This window comes from Protopterus annectens, chromosome 10.part0, assembly GCF_019279795.1.
Source record: "Protopterus annectens isolate FY-2018-M chromosome 10.part0, PAN1.0, whole genome shotgun sequence".
In the NCBI taxonomy this organism is placed as follows: Eukaryota; Metazoa; Chordata; order Ceratodontiformes; family Protopteridae; genus Protopterus; species Protopterus annectens.
In genome coordinates this window covers 1,760,145,260-1,760,161,499 of record NC_056744.1, presented here as the reverse complement: position 1 = coordinate 1,760,161,499, position 16,240 = coordinate 1,760,145,260, and positions in this window count along the sequence as shown.

Sequence of the window (16,240 nt, the reverse complement as noted above, 5' to 3'; positions counted from 1 at the left end):
GTATATGTGGTATATGTGGTATCATGAAGTACAGGGTTGGCACTAAACTGGTCCTTTTCTTTTAGGTTTGTGGTTAAATTTTGTGGGGGAGGCTAATTTGGAGCAATAATTTGTTTTGGAGGAATTCACTACAACTCTTACTTGCTCCTGCGTGCTGATGAGGTAATGTTTCCATTTCAGGGGGGCTCCCACCCTCCTACTCTTACAGAGCAATATCCCTCTCTTATTGTAAAGCCTTGCAGTCATCCACCAGGCAGGTTTACCTTACCATAATAAGCTTGTGTTGCACCTGTCAGGTGCAGTCAATTCAATGCAGTTATACAGGTGTTTGTATAAAACTTTGGTGTACAGCTCAGCATAGTTGCTAGTTCCTTCTGATGGGGGGGTGCAGTGAACCTGTTAATACCATTCTTAGTAAGAGGTTATAATCAGCTTTGCTGAAGTTTATTACTCTATCTTCTGCAAGGGGGGTGTCAGGTATGATATGTACTTTGAATGAGACTGAGTAGTTGTTATATCTCACCAGGGTGGGGGTCACAGTGGGGGTGCTACAGTGGTCCTCCATATTGGTAAGCACCCCATCCAGTACATAGGCTCTTCTTGTGGGGGTGTCAAGCAGCCAGGCCAGGGCATTGTGGTTAATGAAGTCGGGAACATTTTTGTGTAGGTGAGTTTGAGCATGTTTAGTATACCCAGTCGATGGGAAGTTAACATCACCCAAAATAATGGTGTCCGGATGTAGACTCAAGTAGGTGCTAAAAAGCAGAGTGGCTGTCCTGATTCATGAATGGCCCCCTGTAGCTGGTAATTACTTTAATAGATCCCTACAAAAAGGCCATACCACCTTAATTGTCATCAGGGAATCATATCCCTGATGGCTAAAACCCAACATTTCAGACTCTGAAATACTACCCCCTGGGTTTCAAGTACTTAGACAAGACCACCTAAGAATGAAGGGTGGAGAAGTAGCCTTAATCTACTCTAGCCTACTCTCCATCACTCCCTACCAAAATCCCATTCCACAATTCCATAATGCGGAACTAGTCATAGGAAATCTCAAACTAAATAACCAGAAAAGCATTTATGTTATAGCCCTCTATATCCCCCTTGGAAACAACATTAACACACTTGAGGAAATTCTTCTATGGGCCTCATATAATATCAAGCTTGAGACATACAGCCTAGGAGATGTGAACATTGACTGGAACAAAATTACTGCCAATAACCCCACCATTTTAATCAATCTATGTAATTTCACTCAACTCACAAATGCTATAACCAGACCTAATAAAAATAACCCCCAGGTTCCATACTGGACTGGATCCTTGTCTCCCACCCAAACACAATCTCCCACACTGGCACCTTACCAGACTCTGTCAGTGATCACTTACCAGCCTTCATCCATATAGCAACCCCCTCCTCTCCTCATCTACACCAATATATCCATACTCGGAATCTCAACAACTTTAACCCTACAACTTTTTCCAGTTCTCTCAAACTGATAAACTGGAACACTCTAAAAACTCTACCTCTGGAGAGTGCTGTTGAATTCTTCAACTCAACCTTTTTAGACACTCTTAACTCCCAAGATCCTCCAAGAATAAAACATATAAAAAACAATTCTGCCCCTTGGCTTAGTAAAGATACCAAAACACTCATGCAACAAAGGGACAAGACCTGGAAACTCTACCATCATAATAGGCACCCTGACACCCTTCTTAAATATAAACAACTCTGCAACTTAGCCAAAAAACATATCATACAAGACAAAAAAGCATACTATATCAAACTCCAGTCTAACCACTCCTCCAACCCCCCAAAAATTCTGGAAATCCATCAACTCACTTCTCAACCCAGGCACCAAAAACAACACCTGACCTGACCCTAGTAAATCTGACCCAGAAATAGCCACTCTGTTCAACGCCTTCTTTACTAACTCTATAGCAGAACTCACTAAAACATTCCCAAACAACAACACCTCCCCCCAAATCACACCATCTACCCAACCTTCCACCCAAAACTCACCTCCCATATTCCACCTCAAACCCATCCCCACCTCATATATAAAAAAACTTCTCTCTAATCTTAAGCCATCCTCCATTGCCCCTGACAATATCCCCTCACTCTTTTTTAAGAATTGCAGCAGACAGCATCACCATCCCCATTAGCATACTCATCAACAGATCCATACAAGAATCATATGTCCCCAAACTGTGGCATGCAGCCTTTATCCTTCCCCTCCAAAAATAATAACATCTCCAATTTCTGACCCATAGCAATCCTCTCCCCTATTTCAAAGATTCTTGAGAAATGCATCCACCTCCAACTCATGCCATTCATTACACATAACCAACTCCTCACCCCAACACAACATGGGTTCCATCCTGGCCATAGCACAATAACAGCTCTTCTCTCTTTTCTAGACATCGTAAACCATGCCCGTGACTCTAGAGAACTTGTATCCACAGTTCTCCTTGACCTCTCCAAGGCTTTTGACACAGTCTCCCATGCCCACCTTCTTACCCACCTTTCTAATCTTAACCTCTCACAAAACACCATTACCTGGTTCAGCAGCTACCTCTCTGACAGATCTCAGGCAGTAAAATGGAAGACTGGCACCTCAGCCTTCCTTCCCACCCCAACCGGGGTACCCCAGGGATCCATTCTTGGCCCTATGCTCTTCAATATCTTCATTAATGATTTCCATGCAGCCATTCCTAACACCAATATAGTACAATATGCAGATGGCTCAACTTTAGTATGCTCTGCATCAAACCTCCCAGAGTTATAAACAAAAACTTAGACTGCCTTCTCAACTACTGAGAACTGGATGCTCCAAAATCACCTCTCTTTGAATGCCAACAAATCAAAGATCCTTGTATTCTCTCCCTCAAAATCTATCCGCCTAGACAAAACCTCTTTCAATATTACAAGCCTTGCCAACTCCACTGTAGACGTTGTTCCTTTTGCTAAACTTCTTGGAGTTACTATTGAAGAACACCTAAAATTTGATACCCATATTCAGCTAAATATAAAAAAAAAACATCAGAAACTTGGCATGCTGTATAGAAACTCCCACTTCTTCTCCCCCTCAACAAGACAGACCCTTACCACTACCTCCTTACTACCTTCACTAATGTATGGTGCTCCCCTACTAACCAACCTATCTTCCTCCATCTCTTCTAAACTACAATTCTGTTACAATAAAATCTCAAAGTTCACCACCACTTCCAAATACTCCACTCATGACTGTAAACCTCTCCACCAGCTGCAATGGCTAGAACTCCCAAACTACCTTGACTACCTCCAACTCATCACCACTCACAAGCTTATTTTCAAACTAACTATATGCCCAGCACTAACAAACATCTTAACATTATACACCCCAAACAGAACTCTAAGATCTACCCACCAAAATCTAATCTCTGTTTATAAACCAAACCATCCCACTGGTCATCTTCTCCTATCATTTTCCGTCGCCAAAAAATGGAATTCTCTCCCTCCATCTCTAAGTATTTCTGAGAACTCTGAACACTCCAAAACCCAGCTGCTTTCTTACCTCTCCCAAAAATGGAAATGCAATTGCACTCCACCTACCTACCCTGCTTAATAAATAAATACTTTATAACACACAAAGTTTGTTCTTCCTTACACACTATTGATTAACCCTATGTACTGCCTTCATGCTAATGCTACCTCTATACCACTCTCAGAGGATTTAAACCTCTGTATTAATTTAACTCATGCTAATATTCATACATAAAGAACTCATCCATGCTAATGTTACTTATATATCATTCTCAGATGATTTAAACTTCTGTATTAATTTAACCTTGTACTACTGTTCTCAACCACTAAACATGTAAATATCCTTCTCCAAGCTGTTGTTTAACTTTTGTTTAGTTTTTGCTATTTTGTATGTAAAATTTGCTTAGTTTGTTTCTGTTTCCACTATGTGTTATACTTCATATTATGGAGCTTGTACTATGTATTATTGGAGCTTTTCTCCCTGGGCCTCCAGTGAAAATGGGCTCTTTGTGCTCAGTGAACCTCCCCAGTCATCAAACTGGAAATAAATAATAAATAAATGAATAAATAAATATCATGTAACCAATCCGGATGTGTATATATCTGTAATGAATAATTATACACTGACCCCATTACTTTGCATGCCATGAGTTTGAGGTGTGCACATGTGCAAGGAGTTGTAGACTGCTATGGCTGTATTGCTGTCCACAGCCTTACCCAGGTGTCTGTGATTGCACAAATGTATGCGTCCACCAAGGTGAGGTCTGCTCCCAGCGGTGGAGTCTCGTGTTGACATTCTTAGCATGTAGCAGCAAAACCTTGATGTTGTTTGTAGATGGGCTTTTTACATCAGCATTTTGTCCCTCTGACACCACCTAGAAAGGGCACTATGGGGATGGCAAGTGCCTTGAGCAGTAGCCAAAACTGCATAGGTGACAGATGAAGGCCATCTCTGACAAAGCATTGAGATCTGTTGCTCATGTCAAACCAGGGTGACAGATAGTAGATCCCCTTCAAATGACACCAGACACTAAACCAATTATTGGTGTCAATCATGTTGTTTTTGCATGTCAGCATAATCCCAGGTAAAGGTAAAATGAAGTTGAAGACCAGGGGCATACCCGCCTGAGACAATTAGTCCAAGAGCTCAGTCATTTATCTCTTGATACACTCCTGAGAGATACATTTCAAGTTGTACACACAAACAGGAACTATAAAATATTCATAACAGTACTTTCTGTTGATAGACTTGCCTACATGTGTGATATGGTGTATCAGCCCACCTCACATACAGCTGACCATGACCTTCTGATGAAGAGATGAAAAGTCAACAAACAAAGGAGAGTAGTAGTGCTAAAATTGAATTCATCCTAAAGTCTTGGTGAGTATCTTCGCGAGGTGGACCATGTTTTTCACAAAATCTCACCAAGATGACACTGATATATAGACTGTATTTATATAGCATATATCATGGACAGAAGTAAATCAAAAATAAAAAAAGATAGCCGGGTACACAAGACCCAGGATAAAAAAGTGACCAGTCCTGGTAGGCGCACTGGTGCCGGGACTGGAAAAAAATGACTGTGTAGAATTGGCAAAATATGGAAACATCCCTACAATGGTGCCAGGCCAGGCTCAGGGGGAGGATGGCGCCCCTGTTGTAGAAGGAAGTAGCAGCCCACAAAAATGGCAAAAAATTGATTGGCCAAAGAAGAGCCATAAAGACGATAGAGTGGACTTTTGAGGATAAGAAAGAACTTATGTATTGTTACTGTTATGTAAAAAGCCCAGAGAGAAATTAGAGGAAAGAAAAATACTTCCACAGAAAAAACCTGTCAGAAGCTTCAAAGAAAAATTTGCATTCATTAATACAGCAGATTTTTGAAAAACAGTATACAGATCAAGAAATTTTGATCTGTTTGGAAAAAGAAGCATCTGAGGAAGTGAGAAAATATAAACCACAAAATCTAGAGATATTTGAAAAAATATAAACAAGAAATATAGACTTGGAAAAGAATGAGAGATTTGATATGGTGCAATATTTATGCAAAGGAAAAAGCCAAGTTAACTGATATAGACAAGGCAGTCTCAAAGATATTCAAAGAGAAATACAGGCAAAGGCATCCAGATATGGAAAATTTCACAATAAAAAGATTAATAGCACAAAGATTTAATGTAAAAAAGATGATTTGTGAAGCAGAAGTTAAAGAAATAGAAGTTGAAGTTATGGAGTGCCTGCGAAGTGAAGGATTTAATGTAGAAGGTCTAAAACAGACTGCATCACAGCATGATAGAGTGAGCCCCCAGAATAAGGAAAAGCAAGAAGATCAGGAGACGTGACTGCGAAATATGGACAGGGGAAAGGAAAAGAGATTTAATATGGTATAATATTTATGTAAAGGGGAAATCAAAACTAACCAATACAAAAAGAGCAGCACCAAAGATATTTGAAGAGAAATACAGGCAAAGGAATCCAGATATGGAAAACTTTACAATACAAAAAAATAAGACAAAGAGAAAAAGTAGAAAAAGAGCTTAGTAATGGAGAAGTCAAAGAAATAGAAATTTAGGTTATGGAACAGCTGCAAAGAGAAGGATTCAGTGTAGTAAACCAAATACAGAAAGCACCACAACAGGACAGAGCAATGGATAACCAAATTAAGGGGAAACCAGTGGAGCAGGAAGCAACTGGTCAGGTGCCATATCAAGATATTTTGGAGCCTTTCACAGGAAACAAGTATAAACATTAATTTGAAGCTAGACAGCAAGGAAAGGAACATGAAACTGTGGAAACTGATGCAGTCAATGGTGCGGAGTGATAGGCCAGTGAGTTCCCATATGACAGAACAACAGATGACACAGGATGAAATTGAAGAGAATGTGCCACAGGAAGATGCTATAGAACTTTCTATAGAATGCACACAGGAAACGGAAAACAAGGGATGTGCCCTCAGTATGGAAGAAAATGAGTTAAGAGAAGAGTTGCTTGATTTAATAGACAAAGAGATATATCAAGATCAATGAGAGAAATAGACTGCTACTACGTATGGCATGGACTGACTACAAAAAAGTATTTGATAGTATCCCAATTCATGATAAAAGAGTACCTAAAATGTATAAGATACACCCTAAACTGATTGACTACATTACAGTAACCATGAAACAGTGGTAGACCACTTTGCAATTAAGCCATGATAAAGGACAGATTGTTATCCCAGGGATAAAAATTCAAAGCGGGATATTTCAGGGTGACTCTATGTCACCATTGCTATTCTGCCTTGCCATTATTTATTTATTTATTTAAATTTGTTGACCGGGAGTGTCCGACTGGACGTGGGTCCATTTTCAGTGGAGGCCCGGGGAGAAAAGCTCCACAGTAAAATAAACAGACAGTAGTTACATTAGATTACATAGCGATTAACAATTTAACATAGAAATTACAACATATTTACAGATGAAGAACATAGTACATCAGTAGACAACTAGAATCTTTATCTGTGAAGTACATAACAGGCATTAACAAATGTAACAATGAGAAGTTCCTGTTGTATAATAAGTACTAGGCTTATGAGCATCTGAGCTTGCTATCATCAAGGTAGTTAGTGGAGGTGAAAGAAAGGTAGTAGTTGGATGGGGTGGATGATATTAGAGTGGGAGTTGCAAGGGCATAGCCAGCATGTTAATCCATTAAGCTGTTTACTTAACAGATTAGGCCATGGCTACAGTTTGGCTTCTAGAAAACAATAAAGTCTAATGACTTCTTATCTTCTCTTTTTTGATGATTTTAAACTATATAGCTCATCAGATGAGGAACTGAAAGTACAGCTGCAAGTTGTCAAAACTTTTTCAGATGATATTGGAATGTCATTTGGTCTTGATAAATGTGCAAAAGCAACCTTTAAAAAAGGAAAATTGCAGCACCAGGAAAACATCAGTTTGGGACAAGAATGTGATGTAAAGAACTTGAACAAGAGGGATTGTATAAATACTTGGGAACTGATGAAGGATCAGCAATAAAACATGAACAAATGTGAATAAAACTCAGTAAGCAATACTTTAGAAGACTTAAATTAATCCCAAAAACAGCATTGACATCTAGGAACAAGATCTAAGCTATAAATCAGTTTGCTCTTCCTGTCCTAACTTATAGTTTTGCAATGATTGACTGGCCCCAAAAAGTGTTGGATAGACTGGATATTAAAACAAGAAGGATGATTCATGCTTACCAAATGATTTATACAAATTGAATGAAATATGTAAGGAGAAAATACCACTCTGGACACAGAAATAAATATAAAGTTAGCACTTTCGTTTATAAATATATAAACTTCTTCAGACAAAAGTATACAGGAAATAAACCATTTAAATAATCATTCAAGAAGTGACATCATTTCCCATTCAAAGAAAAAAGTCACAATAAAAGTCCCATTAAACATCAAAATAAAAGACATGCCTCAAAATAAGATATCCAACTACACAATGGACCCATTGAACAAAACTTTAAATAAAATCCTAAACACTACAGATATATGCATAAATATATATAGAAGTTAGAATATTTAAATAATTGACTACAAAAATACAATAATAAATGTTATCTACATAAAGACTTCAGTTTCAAAACACTCATGATAGAAATAGTGTCATTCAATCCAGGTGAAACTGAAGCGTTCAACTTAAGTTGCCATAAAAGTTCTTTCTCCTCAAGTTGCAAGGAAGTCGGACCTCCCCTAATGTTTTCAACAACCCTATCAATGATTAAAAAACAAAATTCATGTGTGGGAAAGGCCAAAATATGTCTAGCCAGGGCATTTGTAATATTTGCTTTAGAAATGGCATAAAAATGTTCATAAATTCGATTTTTAAAAACCCTATCCATTTTGCCAACATAAAAAGACGGGCAATTCTGACATAATGCCAAGTAGACCACCCCTCTTGTGTTGCAGTTGTATTTATCCATTAAGTAATATTTTTTCTTATTGATCATAAACATGTTGGTAACACATATAAACTTACACCAACGGCATGATCCACATTTAAACATCCCACAATGTGGGCGGTGACATTTATAATTTACTTTTTCAAGGATAGTTTTTAAGTTCCTACCTTTTTTAAAAATTACAAGAGGCCTTTCACCCACATAATTTCTTGTTGTACTATCCTCGACTAAAAAGTACCAATTCTTGAAAATGATATCCCTCAAGAAGGGAGCATCCTTAGAAAAAGTGGTAATAAAACCCAAATTTCCAAAGTTATTGTTATTTTCATGCTCAAATGGCTGTGTTAAAGGAATCAGTGTGTTAGCTGGATCCATAATATCATTAACACACTCAAGGTTCTCATTTCCAGATGAAATAACATAACTTAGAATTGGTTTAAAGTAACCATATGTCCTTTTAGATGTAACCTCAAAAATGAGTTCATCCAATAAGTTAATAGGGTAACCTCTTTACATAAACATGTCCCTTAATAAACTACACTCATCCAAAAAATCTTCATCTAAAGTTACCATCCTAGCTGCCCTAACTAGTTGTCCCTTAACAACTCCCTTCTTCTGATGGAAGGGGTGGCAGCTAGAAAAATGGAGGAATGCATTTGAGTAAGTGGGTTTTCGAAAAATCCTAGATGTAAATGTGTGTAAAACAAAAATTTTGACTAATCTTACATCTAAAAATGAAGTCTCTTTTTCTTGAAAATCCCAAGTGAAATCCAAGAAATCAGTAAAATCAGTAACTTTTTCAATAAATGATGCTGCGGAATGTCTATCACCCTTCCAAAGAATAAAAATATCATCCAAATAATGGGTATATAAAGCAGCCTTACTCTGGAAAACAGGGTCTTTAAATAAAAAATGTGTTTCCCAAAATGCCATTACTGTATTGGCAAAGGTTGCACCACAGGGAGATCCCATGGCTACACCTGTTTGTTGCAAATAGAATTTAGATTCAAAAAAGAAATAATTGTTAGCTAAAACAAGTTCCAGTAAGTATATGACCAAATCAGTAACATGCCCATCCATTTTCTGGTCCAACATAAAATCCCTAACCCATTCACATCCAAGGTTTTGTGGTATACAAGTGTACAAGTCACAAACATCGATGGTAAAAAAATTTAAATCTTCATCAAAAGGAAAACTATTTAAAGAATCCAAAAAAGCCCAGGAATCCTTGCAAATTTGTTTTTGATTTTTTAGTAAATCTTTTAGTTTACAGTCAATGAATCTGGCACACCCATAAGTGATAGATTGCCTACCATCGATAATTGGACGAAAAGGGGGTTTATTTAAATTATTATGGACTTTTGGCAACCCAAATAATGTAGGAATAACTGGGTGTGTAATGTTAAGAAAATTAAATAAATCAATGTCAATGCGGCTTTCAATGAATAAGTCATTAATGAAACCTTTAAGTTTACGATAGGCTCCATTAATTTCATTAAGAGAAACACATACATAAGCTGCACTGTCCAAAACAAGCAACATATTAGTTGTATAATCAGCCTTATCCATAAAGGCCAAACCACCCCCTTTATCTGGTTTACATATTCGTATGTTAGCAAACTTTAGGCTATTCAAAGCATCTTTTTCCTCGAAAGTAAGATTGTCATCCAAAGAATTAACTGGATAACGTACATTTAATAAACAAAAGAAAAGAAAGAAAAGACGAGGTAGGAAAAGGGACAAGGACACTATTAGGGGAAACGTGAGGAAAAGAGGAAACCTGGGATAAACTTACTGTGACCTGCACGGCAACTGGAAGTAAAACAAATGTTAAAAAATCCATTTATTCAACGACACTACACAAGTAAGTGCTTTTGCATTGAACTAGCAAATGCTTCATCAGACAAGTAAAAACTTCAGAGTCTCTTAAATACAAAAGCATCACTACGCAGCTCATTAATACATATTCAAACTGATAAATAAGAACAGAGATACAATAAATGACCTAGGATAGTCACCACCTCATCAGCAAGTGCTGATACAAAACACGTCTCTTAACACTGACATCACCAAAAACTACAATACTGTAGTTCAAACAACAGCACTATTGAGCCACATTGTACTCTTATTCATAGAGTTCATAGAATCCATGCAAACAGCGCAGGACAAAAACTAATCTAAGACTATTAGACCTCCCTCCATAAACTATATAATAATAATAATAATAATAATAATAATAATAATAATAATATAAATATTCTCTAAACCCCGATGCAAATCAGTGTAAGAGAGGGTGCATTTTAAGGACTGGTTTCAGAGACATGGAGTCATTTAGACCTGGTGGCTTAAAAGATCATAGCTGAAGTATCCAACTCTGTTCTCTAGCTTCAGTGATGTTCTTAAAGTTTCCCCCCTCTAACACCTAGCTTAGCAATCTCCAAGGCAAAAAACTTGAATGTACAGTGTGTCCCTGACTTCTGGACATGCACAGCAAGTACATTAGTGTCTCTTACATTCCTGATCTTACCTAAATGTTCGAGGATCCTATATTTGAAACACCCGTTGGTTTTACCTATATAAAAGGCAAAACATTCTTAACATATAGAGAATATTTATGGATATGAAATTATTTTTTATTATTATTATTATATAGTTTATGGAGGTAAGTGTAATAGTCTTAGATTAGTTTTTGTCCTGTGCTGTTTGCATGAATTCTATGAACTCTATGAATAAGAGTACAATGTGGCTCTATAGTGCTGCTGTTTGAACTATTGTATTGTAGTTTTTAGTGATGTCACTGTTAAGAGAAATGTTTTGTATCAGCACTTGCTGATTAGGTGGTGACTATCCTAGGTCATTTATGTTTTATTTATTTAATATTTGTTAACCGGGAAAGTCCAACTTGGAACAAAGCCAATTTTCGGAGGAGGCCTGGGGAGAAATGCTCCAGATGCATGTCTTTGTAATGTGGGAGGAAACCAGAGCATCCAGAAGAAACCCACATGAACGCAGGGAGGACATGCAGACTCCACACAGAAGGAACCCCAGCCAAGAATCGAACCAGAGAATCTCTTGCTATGAGGTGACAATGCTACCGCTGCACCACTGCACCACCCATAGTTTATTGTATCTCTGTTCTTGTCAGTTTGAATATGTATTAATTAGCTGGGTAGTGATGCTTTTGTATTTAAGATACTCTGAAGTTTTTACTTGTCTGATGAAGCATTTGTTAGTTCAATGTGCTTATCTGTGTAGTGTCGTTGAATAAATGGATTTTTTAAAAGTTTCTTTAAAGTTTGTTTTACTTTCAGTTGCTGTGCAGGTTGCAGTAAGTTGTATAGTTAGATTTTTTTGCTTTTTATGTGCGACTGTACCAGGCAGGTTATATTTTTATTTCCGCTTTATAAACTAGGATAAACTGGTGGCATGGAATTAAGCAGACAGAGAGTGAGTGAAGCAGGAGGTCCAGTAGTATAAAAAGCAAGTAAAAGAAGGATGGATGCAGTTGAGGCCCAGCTGAGGAGCATACAAATAGAAATGGATGATAAAGGGACCGGTGAAGAGCTTGAGACTGACAACATAAAATTACTGTTAAAGAGAGCTGAAAGAGGTTGCAGAAACAGAAACACAGATGATTAAAGTAAAATCATTTTCCAAAATTATCTATTCAACCAACATTTCTCAGTAAAGTTTAATAACAGTGCATTAGCCACCACTCCCTTACTTAAAGCAGTCCCTCAAGGCTTCAAAATGGCCCCTGTTATTTCTCCATTTTATAAATAAACTTACACTTGACCTTCCCCAGTTTCCAGTATTTCTGTGTGCTGATGACATGGTTATCTTCCTGTCTAAACATACAAACCATTCAGTTCAACATGATATGCAAAAACATTTCCCTTATCTCATTAATTGGCTCAGTAGCAAAAAACTATTATTTAACTCCTCAAAAACAAACTATGATCTTTGGAACCTCCACTAAAAGGCAAAAGTACCCCAGCGACATTCTGTAACAATGCCCCAGGCAGGTTAACATCTCCAGATACCTAGGAGTCTGGCTTGATCCCTCATTTCACTTCCATAGATTCATAGTTTTATACTAGACTAATGATTGCCAGGGTCCATACAAGCCTAGCCATGCAACCCAACCAAGTTTTGTCCATGTGTTCCTTGAACACCATATGGTGGGGTATGTTAGTAACAAGGTAGCTAAGGGTTATGTGTATGGGGGGTATGTTAGTTGAAGATTAATTTATTTACTATCACCTGTGTCCATCAGAAACACGGGGGCCAGACTGAGGGTGAATTTGATATTTCCCATTCAATGATCAATGTTTCATTTGGATAGAGGTAGGAATGAACTTTGGTTCATGTAGATAGAGAGCTTATTTCATAGCATGGGAATCCTTTGAGACAGATATTGATCTCTCCAGCATGTTCTAATTATGTTGCATGCAAAGTTCAGTTCCTTGGATCTGGTGTTTTTGGTACTGTTTGTTTTGTAGATGTGCAAAAGATCCATCAGAGCTGGATCTGGTGATACCTTATATACCAGGCATAGATTGCCTCTCACTAACCTTTACAAGACTGAGTACAGAGATAGGGCCTTAAGGCAATTTGTGAAGGACATGGTATGCATTCCCTAAGCTTTCCTGCTGAGGACCCTTTAATGATGTTCCATCTGTTGTAGGTGCATGGTTAGGTACATGCCCAAAGGGGTATTTTATTCAATAATGGGTCTGATAAGGGCTGAGTAGAGTGGTACTACAACTTCTTTGGACTTGGATGCCATACCCATGCTTATAAGTTGGGTGACATAGAATGATTTTCTTATTGTCTTGACTAGGTGTATATCAGTGGCAGGATTAATTTCTACATATTTTCCCAGATCCCTAAATATCGGGTCAGGCCTTAGAGGTGTTTTATCCATGGAGTAATTAGCTTTGATGGATGATTTTCTAAAGGGTACAATAATGTATTGCTTCCCGCTGAGGTTTAATTCATGGTTTTGGCACCAGTCATTGTTTGTGTTAGACCCTCTTGTAGGATGTTAGAGTCACGGGAGGAATCCATAATAGCTCACAATTTACAGTCATTGCAAACTTTGGTGAGCCAGAGGCCTTTGACATTAGAGTTGACTTCTGAGAAGTAGATGCCAAACAGGAGCGGGCTTAACACAGATCCCTGAGGTACTCTGCTAGTGACTGATCTCCTGGCGTAGGTGGTCTCACTGATCCTCACTACATGGGTTCTATCTGTGAGCCAGCCAACAATCCAGCAATTTTTGTAGGGATTTATGCCTAGTCTTGAGAGTTTGTTAACAATATATGAGTGACGTATTGTATTGAATGCCTTGGTCAGATCAAGTTAGGCAGTATGCCCCATTTTCCCCTTGTCCATACCCTTGCTGACCCTCTTGAAGAAGTCTACCAGGATGAGTAGGCAAGACCTTCCTTTAACAAAGTCAGACTGGGATGAGTTTAGTGTCTGTAGGTTGCCAATGTCTTTGTTGATCATTTCCATGATAATTCATTCAATGGCTTTGCATATTAGACTTGTCAGTGCCCATTGAAGCAGTGTTTTTGGCCTTAGCACCATCTGACCTGTACCATATTGATAGTCAAGGGGATATACTAGAAGGGATTTCATGGGGGGGGGCTAGTGGGGGGATTGAGTGTGAAGTTAGAGCTCAATTTATCAACCTGTAGATTGCTATGTCACCCTGGTCAGTGAAGGTTGTGCCATTTACCAGTTCTTTATACTGCAGGGTGTTACCTGTAAGATTCCTGACATAGTTGAAGAATGCCTTATGATTGTCCTTAGCCTGGAAGGCTATCCTTACCATGTAAATGGTCTTGCTGAATTTTATTAGACCTCTTAGTTTTATGTTTAGTTGAATAAGAGAGCTCTTGTCTCTATGAGAGTAGCTCTTTCTGATTTTGGCCATAACTTTTTTATTTTTGTTTTATACCCTGTTAAAGTAAGGATTTGACCAGTGGGGCTTAATTTTGGTGTTAGATCTGAACTTATTTCTGGTAGGTGCACAGCCTTAAGGCAGCTATTTACATGTTTGTACAGGGTTTCTGTACATAATTCTCCAAAGGTAGCTGTGGTCTTAGGGTTTTGGGGAGTAGTGAATTTTAACAAATTATCACTTGATAGGATGTAGTTTGCTTTAAAATAGTTCCTTACTGTTATGGGTTTAGTTGGATTTTTCAGGTTGATTTTTATTTAGATGGAGACAGCTTTGTGGTCTGATTTCACCAATGAGGATATGACATGGGGTGGGGGTCAAGGGTTGCAAAGCTCTCCCATGTTGGTAAATACTCGATACCATGTGTTTGATCATCAGGTTGGAGTGCATGCTATCTGGTCCAGGGTGTTTATGTTGATAAAGTCCAGGAAACATTGTACCTGTGAGTTAGAGGTAATATACATTTCCCAGTCTATAGAGGGATAGTTAAAGTCTAGCACCCTGAGCATGAGTAGCAATAAAAAACTTTTATTATGAACCAAACCGGTTTCAGCAACTAGCTTTCTTCAGTGGCTTATTTGAAAACTGACAATAAGTCATATTTATAGGAAATACTGAGTGACCTGACATCACTTCCTGTATACCAACAATATAATCACAAAAAAATTATTAATATTATAAATTGACAGCGAATAAATGCAAAAGTTAAAACATACAATTGATTTAGAAAAATAATGTTGTTTAGCTATGGCCATCCATGATACAATAATGTGGAATGCCATGTAGATACTAATAAATGTAATGACCTACATGCAAATAACCAAAAAATATTTCTGACATGATACAGTTATTAATACAATATAATAGTGATTAATAACACTATGCAATTCATTGCAGTTTGTCATTAAGACCTGGTGGAAACAAACCACCTAGTTTGACTATCCATTTGGTTTCCTTGTTATCCAGTAATTTGTGCCATCATGTTTTATACATTCTGTTACCAACAATTCTGTCAATGCAGATAAAGGAAAATTGGGTCGTTTTGTGTATGATAGAATGTTTGTATAGTGCATTGGTAGGCCTAGCATTTCTGATATCCCCTAAGTGTTCAGAAATGCGGATACGAAACTGTCTAGACGTTTGTCCAATATAGAAGGCCCTGCATGTGCATGTAGCTAAATAGATCACCCAGTCCATACAACAACTGGCAAAATGTTGGATATCACAAATCTTGCCTGTGTTTCCAGGAAGTTTCTAGGATTCAGACCACTATCTTGGGGGACAAATTAACAGGCTGTCACCCTTGTGGTCACTGTGCCTTTTGTAAATTTGTATTCACCACCAAAGAATTCACTAGCAAAAACACAGGCAAGATTTATGATATCCAACATTTTGCCAATTGTAGTACAGACTGGGTGATCTATTTAGCTACATGCACATGCAGGGCCTTCTATATTGGACAAACGTCTAGACAGTTTCATATCCGCATTTCTGAACACTTAGGGGATATCAGAAATGCTAGGCCTACCAATGCACTATACAAACATTCTATCATACACAAAACGGCCCAATTTTCCTTTATCTGCATTGACAGAATTGTTGGTAACAGAATGTACAAAACAGGATGGACAAATTATTGGATAACAAGGAAACCAAATGGATAGTCAAACTAGGTGGTTTGTTTCCACCAGGTCTTAATGACAAACTGCAATGAATTGCATAGTGTTATTAATCACTATTATATTGTATTAATAACTGTATCATGTCAGAAATATTTTTTGGTTATTTGCATGTAGGTCATT